General features: G+C 41.1%; 1 pseudogene; it reads right to left on the bottom strand.

Annotated features, from left to right (window-relative positions):
* Positions 1-1,185: 1,185 nt before the first annotated feature.
* On the bottom strand, positions 1,186-4,366 carry LOC124689149 (annotated as a pseudogene).
* Between the last annotated feature and the right edge of the window lie 5,927 nt (positions 4,367-10,293).

Genomic DNA, 10,293 nt, shown 5'->3' on the forward strand with positions numbered 1-10,293 from the left:
GTTCCATGCTAGAAAATGTCTAGTTACGTTGCTGACTACCAACTTGTCGCTTGATTGTGACTACTAGCAAATGAAGGCGCGGCGGCACGCCGCGCTGGATTGTGGTTATTGTTTTGTTGATTTTACTGTTTATCAAAGTCTGGCGTTACTTTTTTTTCTTCTGTGGACGTGTTATTTGAGATATAGTTTTATCGGTTGGGTTTGTCCGGTCTGCATGCGGTTTAGTGGCTAGTAGCTAGTCAGTGTGTCTGTGGGCATAATACGAAGGAAGCTTGTAGGCAGGTGCAATACAATAGAAGCTCTAATAGTAGGTCATACATAAGGACTGAAGGTAGTAGGTACAACATGAATATTTTGTATGATCTACTTGGTGTCGTTGGACACATAGATAGGTGGGAGCACTCAAAGCCGAAGACCACGGGCTTTTAGCAACCAAAATAGCGTGCACAGAAGAGGTTCTGTTTTACATAGCAGGTGATTGTCTTGAGATGCATGCTAGGCATAGACATAGAAATACTTAGAAGCGCTTAAAGCCCCAGAGGAGGGGCTTTTAACAACCAAAATGAAGCGCATATGGAAGTCTTTTTGCTACATATTAGGTGGAGAGACGATCTGGAAATAACATGACTGACGGTAGGCATAAGTTTACTAACGACTGAGTTGTCTTAGTATAGGTAGGCACATGGCATTCTAGTCGTCTTCTGGAAACTGCAGCACTTTCTTTGACATGGGGCTACTGGTGCTGCCACCATTCTTGCACTTTGCTCTTCCAGATGAGTCGGAGGCAACCTGCGGTTATAAGGATATTTTACTTGTGAGCCAGGTGAAGAAGAATTTATTTTGTAAGAGTATACGGCAAATGAGAAAGAAGAAAAAAGGCAGTACATTGCGAGAAATTAAGTTTACCTTATGGGCTGCAGAACCTGATGATACAACTTTACTTGGTGTAAGATCTGTATACGGTGGTGGGGTTGATGCTTCTCCTGTGGCCTCAGTCTGCTCCGGGACTTCCGGCATATCATGAGCGACTGATGGTTATTTTGGCAGTGTGGTTAATTTTATATCTATATTGTAGTGGAAGTAAAATTTAAAGATAATGTGTGGCAAAATGATGAGTCTTCTGGCTATTTTAGATTTCTTTTCATTGGACTCAAAAAAATGGTGAATATTTTGCTGGCCAAACAATAGGGTAGAAAGCAATTCATAACGAAATTTGATACATGATACATTGACGGCAGGGGGCGTACATGGGGGCAGTAAATTTGCTAATTTTGTTGATATACTACATACCAAGTTCCACCTCCATATATAGATCCTACTTTAGCTATGCTCGTCTTCTCCATCAAATGATACATCTATTATTTCAGTGTTGCTTGTCTAAAGCTAGAATGCTTTATTTGGCGCCCACTCCATGGTGGAAGAAGTTGCAATAACACCGGCCGAGGCAGGATTCTTTTGCCGGGCTAGAACTGCATCAAGAAGTGATTTTTAGCCATGAGCAGAAGAAAAGAAAAAAAAGTATTGCAAGCTACTATGGGAATATAAATATGTGCTAGAAGCCAGAGGATAAGCATTTGAGATACTCTGCACCTCACTTTTTTTATTACCAAGATTTCTTATGTTGTGCATAGCTTACACCACATGAATAATGGAGTTCTGCGTGCAATAAGCAAAATAGTTTGAACATCTTGTGATAATACGTTCACATGTACCTATGAGCAGGCGTGGGAGCCATAAAATTTGAATACAACCCTGATTCAAGGCAAAGAAAAATGAAGCAGGAATGGGTGGATTGCCTTTTGATAGCACTATGTGGAACTTGTTATTTCTCAGTTGAATTTGCTCATGCATGAGCATGTGCCAGGCTGTGCATCTCTCCATACACTTCAATCTTGATTGGTAGCTGAAACAAGAAGACAAATGGAGTATGCGTGTAATGATGTGAAAAACAAAAGAATCAAAACAAACCCAACCATGTAAACTGACCAATGGGACAAATATTAGTTGGCTCACTTAGATCAAATACATCACAATATCCATGGAATCCTGAATAGTGCTTCGCGCCTGTGTATAGCGCTTCTACAGACAGTATGTCTGAAGCTTGTTTACATGCATTTCTCAGCAATAGGAAACTCTTTTTCAAATGCAATATAAGGAAGGAAACTGAATTATAAGTTGCATAGCTGAACAGAAATATGAAGCATCAAGTTGCTTTGAACATTCAAAGAATCTCTAAATAACATTTTTGGTATGTAATTTCATCCTGTACCAATATACCAAAACTTCCCTGTTTCATCTGTAACTTCAATAATGACTCTCATTTCCTTAGGAGTAGCATTGGCTCACCCTCTTTTATTTCCCTGCAATATTGATTAGGGTGGAATTCTTATTACAGGGAGAAACCAGGTAAACCTGTCGGCAGCAAGTTCTATAGTAAGCAAAGAGTAGCACATACATTAATAATTAGAGATCTAACATAATTATTTCATCGTATGGATATTTTAAAGCATGCATGAGTGACGATGTAATGTGCTAACCTTTTAAATAGATTCACTTTGCAGTGTCACCTCCTTGCCTAAAATGAAACGCGAAGCCTGAATATTGTGTGGGTGCAGAGAACCAAACACTTGGCTGCACTGGTGTTTCATTTTTTTTTTCCACAATAATGTTCTACAATTATTATTTTCCATATCATTGAAAGTGTGGAATACATGACTGCTAGTTTTAATTTGTGTCTAAAAAAGGTATGTGTGTGAATACATATGTATATGAGCTTGGGAGTGAAAAAACGATGTGAAAGTTCAGCAGCTGCAGTTCTATTTAAAACTAAAGCAACAGAGACATTACTTCTATCAAAGATTGCATATCAACCAGAAGCATCACCACCACAAACGCCCAGCTGCAAGGGACTAACAGAAGAAAAGAACTTTGTAGAAAAGGGGAAGCACCAATGACTATGAGGATGTATTACCTGAAAATATGTAGGAAAGAATCAGTTCAAGATATTTCAGTTACTACGTTAAATAGTACAGACAAAACAAGGAACAAATTGATGAATTCTGGAATGCCACAATCTAGAGTCTTATCAAGGAGCATATGGAAGGATTCTGAAATGCATGAGTGAAATGAATCATGTCACCTTCGAATCGAGTATGGTAGGCTCTTCCGCAGCATGGCAGGCTCTTCCGCAGGTTCCTCCACCTTAAAATTATCACAGGTCTGAGCTCCTGGTGATTACATGAATAACTAAGTTGCGTTTAGCAAGTGGTCAGTGATTACTACACATAAATAATTAAATAAACTGCAGCAGTGTGACTGCAACTGTATGTGATGAAATTTGTATAGTTCAACAGAAGCAAAGAAACAGAGAGATTGTGGCACGGTGTTTTCCTGAAGTAGGCACCGGGGGCGAAGCCGACGGTTTTCTTGCCGAGGTCGTAGACCACGCCGTAGATCTTGTGCTGCGTGTTCCCGAGGATGCTGACAGTATCCTCGTCCACATCACACGTGCGCCTGTGTGACCGGGAACATGATCCCGGACGCGTCCACGTCCAGGCCGGCGCAGCCCTGGAACACCAGCGAAACCATCGGGGCGTCACCACGATGAAGAGCGCCGACGCCTTTTTGAAACCGCACACCGCCATGCCTGCGGTGAACGCCGACGACAGCGGCGTAGGCGGTCGCCGGAAGCCGCGAGATCACCCTGCATGAGTCCACAATCGTGCCGCCCTTGGAAAAGAAGGAATCAGGGATGGACAAAGGCTTGTCGCCCACGCGGATGCCTGTCAGGCCGACGAAGTAGAACGTCGGCCCTTTGTCGGTCAGCATCGGTGTCAGCCTCGCTTTGGCCAGGCCGCGCTGGGGCCGAAACCCAGGTGCCCCGTCGTACTCGAGGACGAAGCAGGGAGGACTGGAGGAGTACGCGAACACGCCGTCGTACCGTACTGCGCCTGCACCGTCAGCGGCGTCTTCCCGCGGCCGCCTTCCCGAACCGTCTGTCGTTCTTCTCCCTGCATCCGAACCGGAACACCTTGATGGCGTCGTGGGCGATGGTGAGGGTGTCCTGGGCAAAGAAGCCGATGGTGTAGGAGCCGTCGCCGTACTGGATAGCGTAGAGGCAGTGCCCACCGATGCAGCCGCTTTCACCGAGGTCGTGGCGGACGCACGGCGCCGGATCAGCGCGACGCGGTTCTCGTCGGCGGCGAGGATCTCTGCGTGGGACGGCGGCTTCCCGTGAGCGTCCACCAGAGCAGAGCAGGGACCATGCCGGTGGAGGATCCTCGTCGTCGCTATCGCTGCAGCGCCGGGTATGTACTCTGGATAGGCCACTACATCCTTTCCGATCACCGGACGACGGCGGCTGCATCCCCTCCCACCACCGGCCACTGACGGCCTCCTCTCTTTCCGCCGGCAGCCACTCCCCATCTCGCCGATCACCGCCTCCTTTTCTCACTGTCGGCCACCACGAAATTTCTGGGAGTGGTTGTATGGATAGGGATTGCCCTTTTGTTACACGGATTGTGGTGGGGAAGAGGCAATTTGAGGGACTGAGAGAGAGAAAGACACACGGATTTCCACAGACATCGTGACTCGACACTCGAGGAGAAGCGGCAAGCGTCTAGAGCCCACAACCGACCAGCGATACAGAAACCGAGGCGCTGACAGACGCAATAAGCCAGCTACGTCCACACAAGGAAAACACTCACCACTGAAGCTTACCATGGGTAGCATATGTAACCAGTTTTTTCCCAAAACGCTATACAGCCCCAAACCGCACACCGGAGAACCCTACGAAAATTAAGCCATCTAAAAACTATACGTGCCAGCCCATCATTAATCCCAAAAAAAATTCAAAATTAGGAGAAAAATCGAGTTGGTTCACCGTTTAGTATAGTACTAGCAAGAGATAGCGCGGCGGCACGCCGCGCCCATTGTTGTTGCAAGTTGAAGAATAAAAGGTAGGGTTTTGTTTAGAGTGTGTTGCAAAGTTTTCATGAATATTAAATCATCGTCTTCAATATTATTTGGACCTAATTGTCACCAAAAAGTGTAGATACATGTGGACGTGCTACATGTATGAGTAAACTGACATGCTGATTAGCTTTCAAGTTTAGATCTGTCACAAAACTGAGTACACCATTGAACATAAAGAAAACAATAAAACCCTAGATTTGAAACAATAAAACGCTGGATTCAAGAACTTGACACACTTGGTAACAAATTGTCCTTTTATTTAGTAGCAATAATATATACAGATTGTAGGTGAGCCCTTTTCACATAGACATATCATCAACACTAAAAAAGCGAATCACATGGCGCATGGAAAAAAAATACATCCATTGGAACCAACATACAACCCCAAGTTGTGGAGTTCGGCCGACAAACCAGTAACAAAATGCAACAATGTAAAGCATGGTGAGATCATGTCCTTAAAAGACCTCAGCATGCATGCATAGACCCAATTTGAATATCTTCAGCCGAAGCAACAAAGCTCCTCATATCCTAATTGTGCTCAAAACAAATGCAGGAAGTGATACATAAAAACATCATTACAACGTGGTATGGAAAAATTCACATGCAGATCAAAATAATTTTGTAATGAGAACATGGAAACTTGTGCAGCTATCAAGTCCTAATGTAAGTAAGGCTCTCATAAAAGGTACTAATGGGAAGTCCAAACGGAGGAACACATGTGGAGTTATTAATATAATACCAACAATGATAGCTAAGAGCCTAAGAGGCATGATGCAGCAAGAATAAAACGGAAGCTCAAATTGGCACAAACTGAGGATATAATTGATGCTTAGAAAACATATTATAGTGAAGTAATAGAAAAATCACTTTCTGAAACTTGATTACTTAAGACATGAAACAGAAAGATGACATCATTCATGGGGAAAATATAAAACCTAGGCAAAGCATATAATAACGCTGAAGTGCAAAGGAATTTATGTAATATCTTCTTAATGCATAATATATTTATAGTACTCAACAAATAACAGTGAATAGACCATCCTGCAAATGCATCTAGATTGCGACTTGCCATGATGATATTGATTCTTTTGAACATGCTACAATAAAAAAGAAATTGTAATAAAATCAAGAGGAACAGATCACATCATGATAGAAAATATCTTTAGTGAGATCTAGCACGAATATCATGGAAAAAAGGAGCAAGACTATGAATGAGTTCTAACATATATCTTTGTCAGTCTTTCACTCGCAATGGCAAACCAAAAGGTCACCTGCGTATCTTCTTGGTCATATAAAGCTCATGACAGTCCAACTATAAGATCTACTTGCTCAGTAGATCTGTAAGGTAGTGCCCATTTTTTTAACTAAAAGAATGAATCAATGCATCCGTGAATTGTAATGCTAAAATCCTCGGTAAAATGATCAGAAATGATCTTTAAGAATAGTAATCAACATTTTCTGGTTGCCCAGATCACTTCCATTTTTCTTGAAATAAGTCTTAATCTACAAATATACTATAACAAAAGCATTGTGAGTTGCAGGTTCTGAGATGTTTTTGTCAACACAGAAAACAATACTGACAAAGTAATTTGATGTGTGACAGAAATCTTATATCATACACTTGAATTTTGTTTTTCGGAACACCTTTATGCATCACCTGAAAGCGTACGTTGGCCCGTTCGTCACTTTTCTTTTTTCTTCACTTTGGACATATTGAACTTGTAGGAAAATCACCCACCCTGGAATTGGTCTTGATATAAATGGAGGTGCATCTCAATCAACTTTGGACATGAATAATAATTTGAATTAGTAGATGTTCATGGCTAGCTAGCCACTGTGGCGGTAGAACTGGCAACTGCCATGTTCACGTCTTTGAAGGCTTTGGATCATATGCCTTTCCTCTTTATAGTTTACTCTTTTATTTATTTCATACTTTCATTTTGCATATTAATTACAGTAGCAGAACCATATTAGTTTAATTGGCATATCAGTTGTAGTGCGCGCTGTCTCCGATTACACCATCGGACAACGCGAGTGGTAGTCGCACACATGAAAGCCATGGGCGATAGCAACCAAAGCCAGCAAACTACGGTCAAGCAAGCACAATTTGGGAAAGAAAGATGAAGTGTGCACTCACCCAAGCAACATTCAAGCATGCTCTCCCTTTTGAGATATTTTCACATTTTCTTTTCAGTGGGCTTCAAGCATGCTCGTACGGACCATCTCAAAACAGATCAGGCAACTCCAGTGCAGCATCCATGCATAGTAGTGGAGAACATTGGGAAGAAAGATGGTATGCTTCCTGACCATAACGTTAGCTCAAACTAATTCAGTGTTGTCTTGATCCACTTAATGATATACTGAACCTGCGGAGGTTTTATAGATTAAGAATAATATGATCACTTTATATGTAAAAATGCAGATATTTCTTAAAGTGATATAGTGTGCTCATTTTGCAGTTGAAATTTTACCATTAGTTGTATAACTTACAGGTGGATCTGAAAAATGCTCCGGTGGAAAGACTAAAATGGGCAAGGGGCTCTAGCTGACAAAGAGCATATGGATGTATGGAGCTCCCTGATGCTGATTTTGTTCATGGGTGTAAATAGCGTGCAAAACCACCGTATGACCATTAGCTTGTTAGCAACTTATGCTTACTAGCAATGGCCGGCGTGGCGGCACGCCGCGCCTGGTCTACGGCTTGGGTGTTACTATTTTCGTCATCAGATAAAAAGATAATAAGGCATTCATTGTTTTTTCTTCAGGAGTACGGGCGTGTTGGGCAGCCAGTTATCCTCTGCCCTTGGGGTAGTCAGGAGGAAAAAGGCAAATGCATGGAAAAAATAGCAACAAATCCCCAACAACATGATCGATGGCCCAATACACTACACTTTCAGAACATAAATGCTGATAATTTGAGTACAAAGTAAGCCACATCAATTAGCATATTATTCTCTGTATAAAAAGAGTGCATTGTCACAAGGAAGCTCGGAACTGCTGGTCATATATTCGCCTTGTCATTAATTATGTTATCTTGACACTATCCAAAACCAACATTGAACCAGTGTGTGCTCACTTCCATCATCGACTTCCTTTGTTGTCAACTCCAACATTGGCCCCTCCAATATCTTTTCTTCTAGGTTCAGCAGCAACTTGATCCATCACTTGTGTAGTGGGATCTGGACAGAGGAGGTGACATCTCTTGAGTGTTAGATGAGGTTTTCTCCATTGCAGCTGCATCACCTAATAAGTAGCCAACACAAGAAAATATTAGGAAAAACCAACATATTCGACAATTAGTACTGATTGGCCCAATAATGTGGCTCAATCATTCAATTTCTGAAAAGTAGCCATTTGACCGAACTGAACCAAAAGTAGTCCGTCATTCAATACAACAGATGAAGAACTAACATATTCAAGAATTAATACTCAATTGATCATGTTCATTCAAGTATGCAGGGAAAACTAACCGATCAAAGATATTAGAACTCAATGAATCGTGTAATACCCACCTCCCCTTATGGGGCAAACAAAAAGAACTCCTAACACTTATCTAGTAACCCAAAACTGGAGGGACACATTGGAGAAATCAACAGCAAAAAGGGCAGAAAATCAGTGCTATCTTAACTGAAATCACCAAAAAAAAGAGCTTTGCATACGTTGATAAAACAGCGAGTATAGACATTAAACTCAACAAAACTCACCATATCGACCTGTAGGATATCTGGACGTGACGTAGGGCAAGGTACATGGCCAAACCATCAGCGTTGACCATTTCAATAATAAATGAAAAGTGCCGTCCATTCACAGAAATCACAAGTACCATGGAGTAACTATAATTTTTTACCACTACCTTACTCCATCTTTGTGATCTCACTAATCTTGGTTCTGTATGGATGATCATTAGCTCTGTACTTCTTTTGCGTCTAGCCTACGATGATTGCTTTGAAGTTGTAAACTGAACCTTCCTTCAGTTGGTCTCTGAACTGATTCATGCGGTTAGCTGGTACACATCCTTCATCCCTAGAATTAAAAAAAACGCTTTAGTGTTTCTTTAGGATCTACAATAATATATACACAAAGTAAGAACTGAAGATTGGTGCTAACCATCAAAAATATAAGAATATCTGAAAAAACAGATACCTTAAAATACTGATTGGGTCAATAAAGTAGAAACACATTGAAGAGGGAATAAGAACTTGAACATTGTCTCAGGTATAATAAAAAAATTATATAAGAATGTAGCTCGAAGTAACGTAAGTGAGAGGGGATTCAATGTTTCAAGTAATATATTATTTAGAAAGCTGGCAACATTAGTGAGTACTGAGTAGGCATCTGTAAGAGAAGATGAAGCAGGAAAATAGCCGGCTCACAAAAGTGGTACATATTATTTAAGTGAAGCACTAACATTAGTCCCTTCGACCAATTGAAATGCAGGTGACATAAAGAAAAAGACAGAGCATCAGTATACATAGAAGAGGATTAAATAAAAAGGACATATAAACCACACAGAAGCAGAACCTACATATTTGCAGTGCCAAGAAAAAACATTCACATTGGAACAAACAGTTATATACAAATGGTAATGCCTCGGCTGGTCAAACTGCAAGTGATTTAGATGTGATGCACGCAATGGCATGAAATTTACATGTACTTGAAGTACAAAAAAAAATTGTTCATGTTGTCACAAACAGTTTCCTATTTCTCGATATACCACGTTTCCGGTTTCAGATGTCGCCTCACCTTTTTCATCTTCTGCATGCCATGAGGTGCTGGTCACACTCATTGAGGCAAAAGGCAAGTAATATTTGTAAGTTAAGTACCACAATATAATAAGTAAAATTATTGTTCATATCACTCAACTTTGAGAGCATGCAAAAAAAATTAGCAGCAACAGGTATCCAATAAAAGAATCTGAACTGAGATCCTGTAAATAGAAAAGCTTATAGTTTGAACGGAAAAAACTTGCTGCGCCATCTTTAGTATAAATGAAACACTAATCCAGCGTGGATGATCATTGCTCAGATCTTCCATTATGATCTTTCATCATGTTCATGTGTTTCCAGTGCTCATGAATGAACATCAACATAGAGGGCCCAACTGACAAAATAAAGAAACTTACACACCAGTTTCTTACATACACAATTGCATACCATCATAGTCTTCCATATTACAATGCCTTACCTCCTAAATTCTCACTTCTTACATACACAAAAATTCTTAGAACCAGTATCTGAATGGTGCGTGGTGCAGGAAATCAAAAGATTTGCTAAATCAAAATCTTGGGATTATCTTCATGGTGGTGAACGTTTATTTCAA

This window comes from Lolium rigidum, chromosome 2 (assembly GCF_022539505.1).
Source record: "Lolium rigidum isolate FL_2022 chromosome 2, APGP_CSIRO_Lrig_0.1, whole genome shotgun sequence".
NCBI classification, from domain to species: Eukaryota; Viridiplantae; Streptophyta; class Magnoliopsida; order Poales; family Poaceae; genus Lolium; species Lolium rigidum.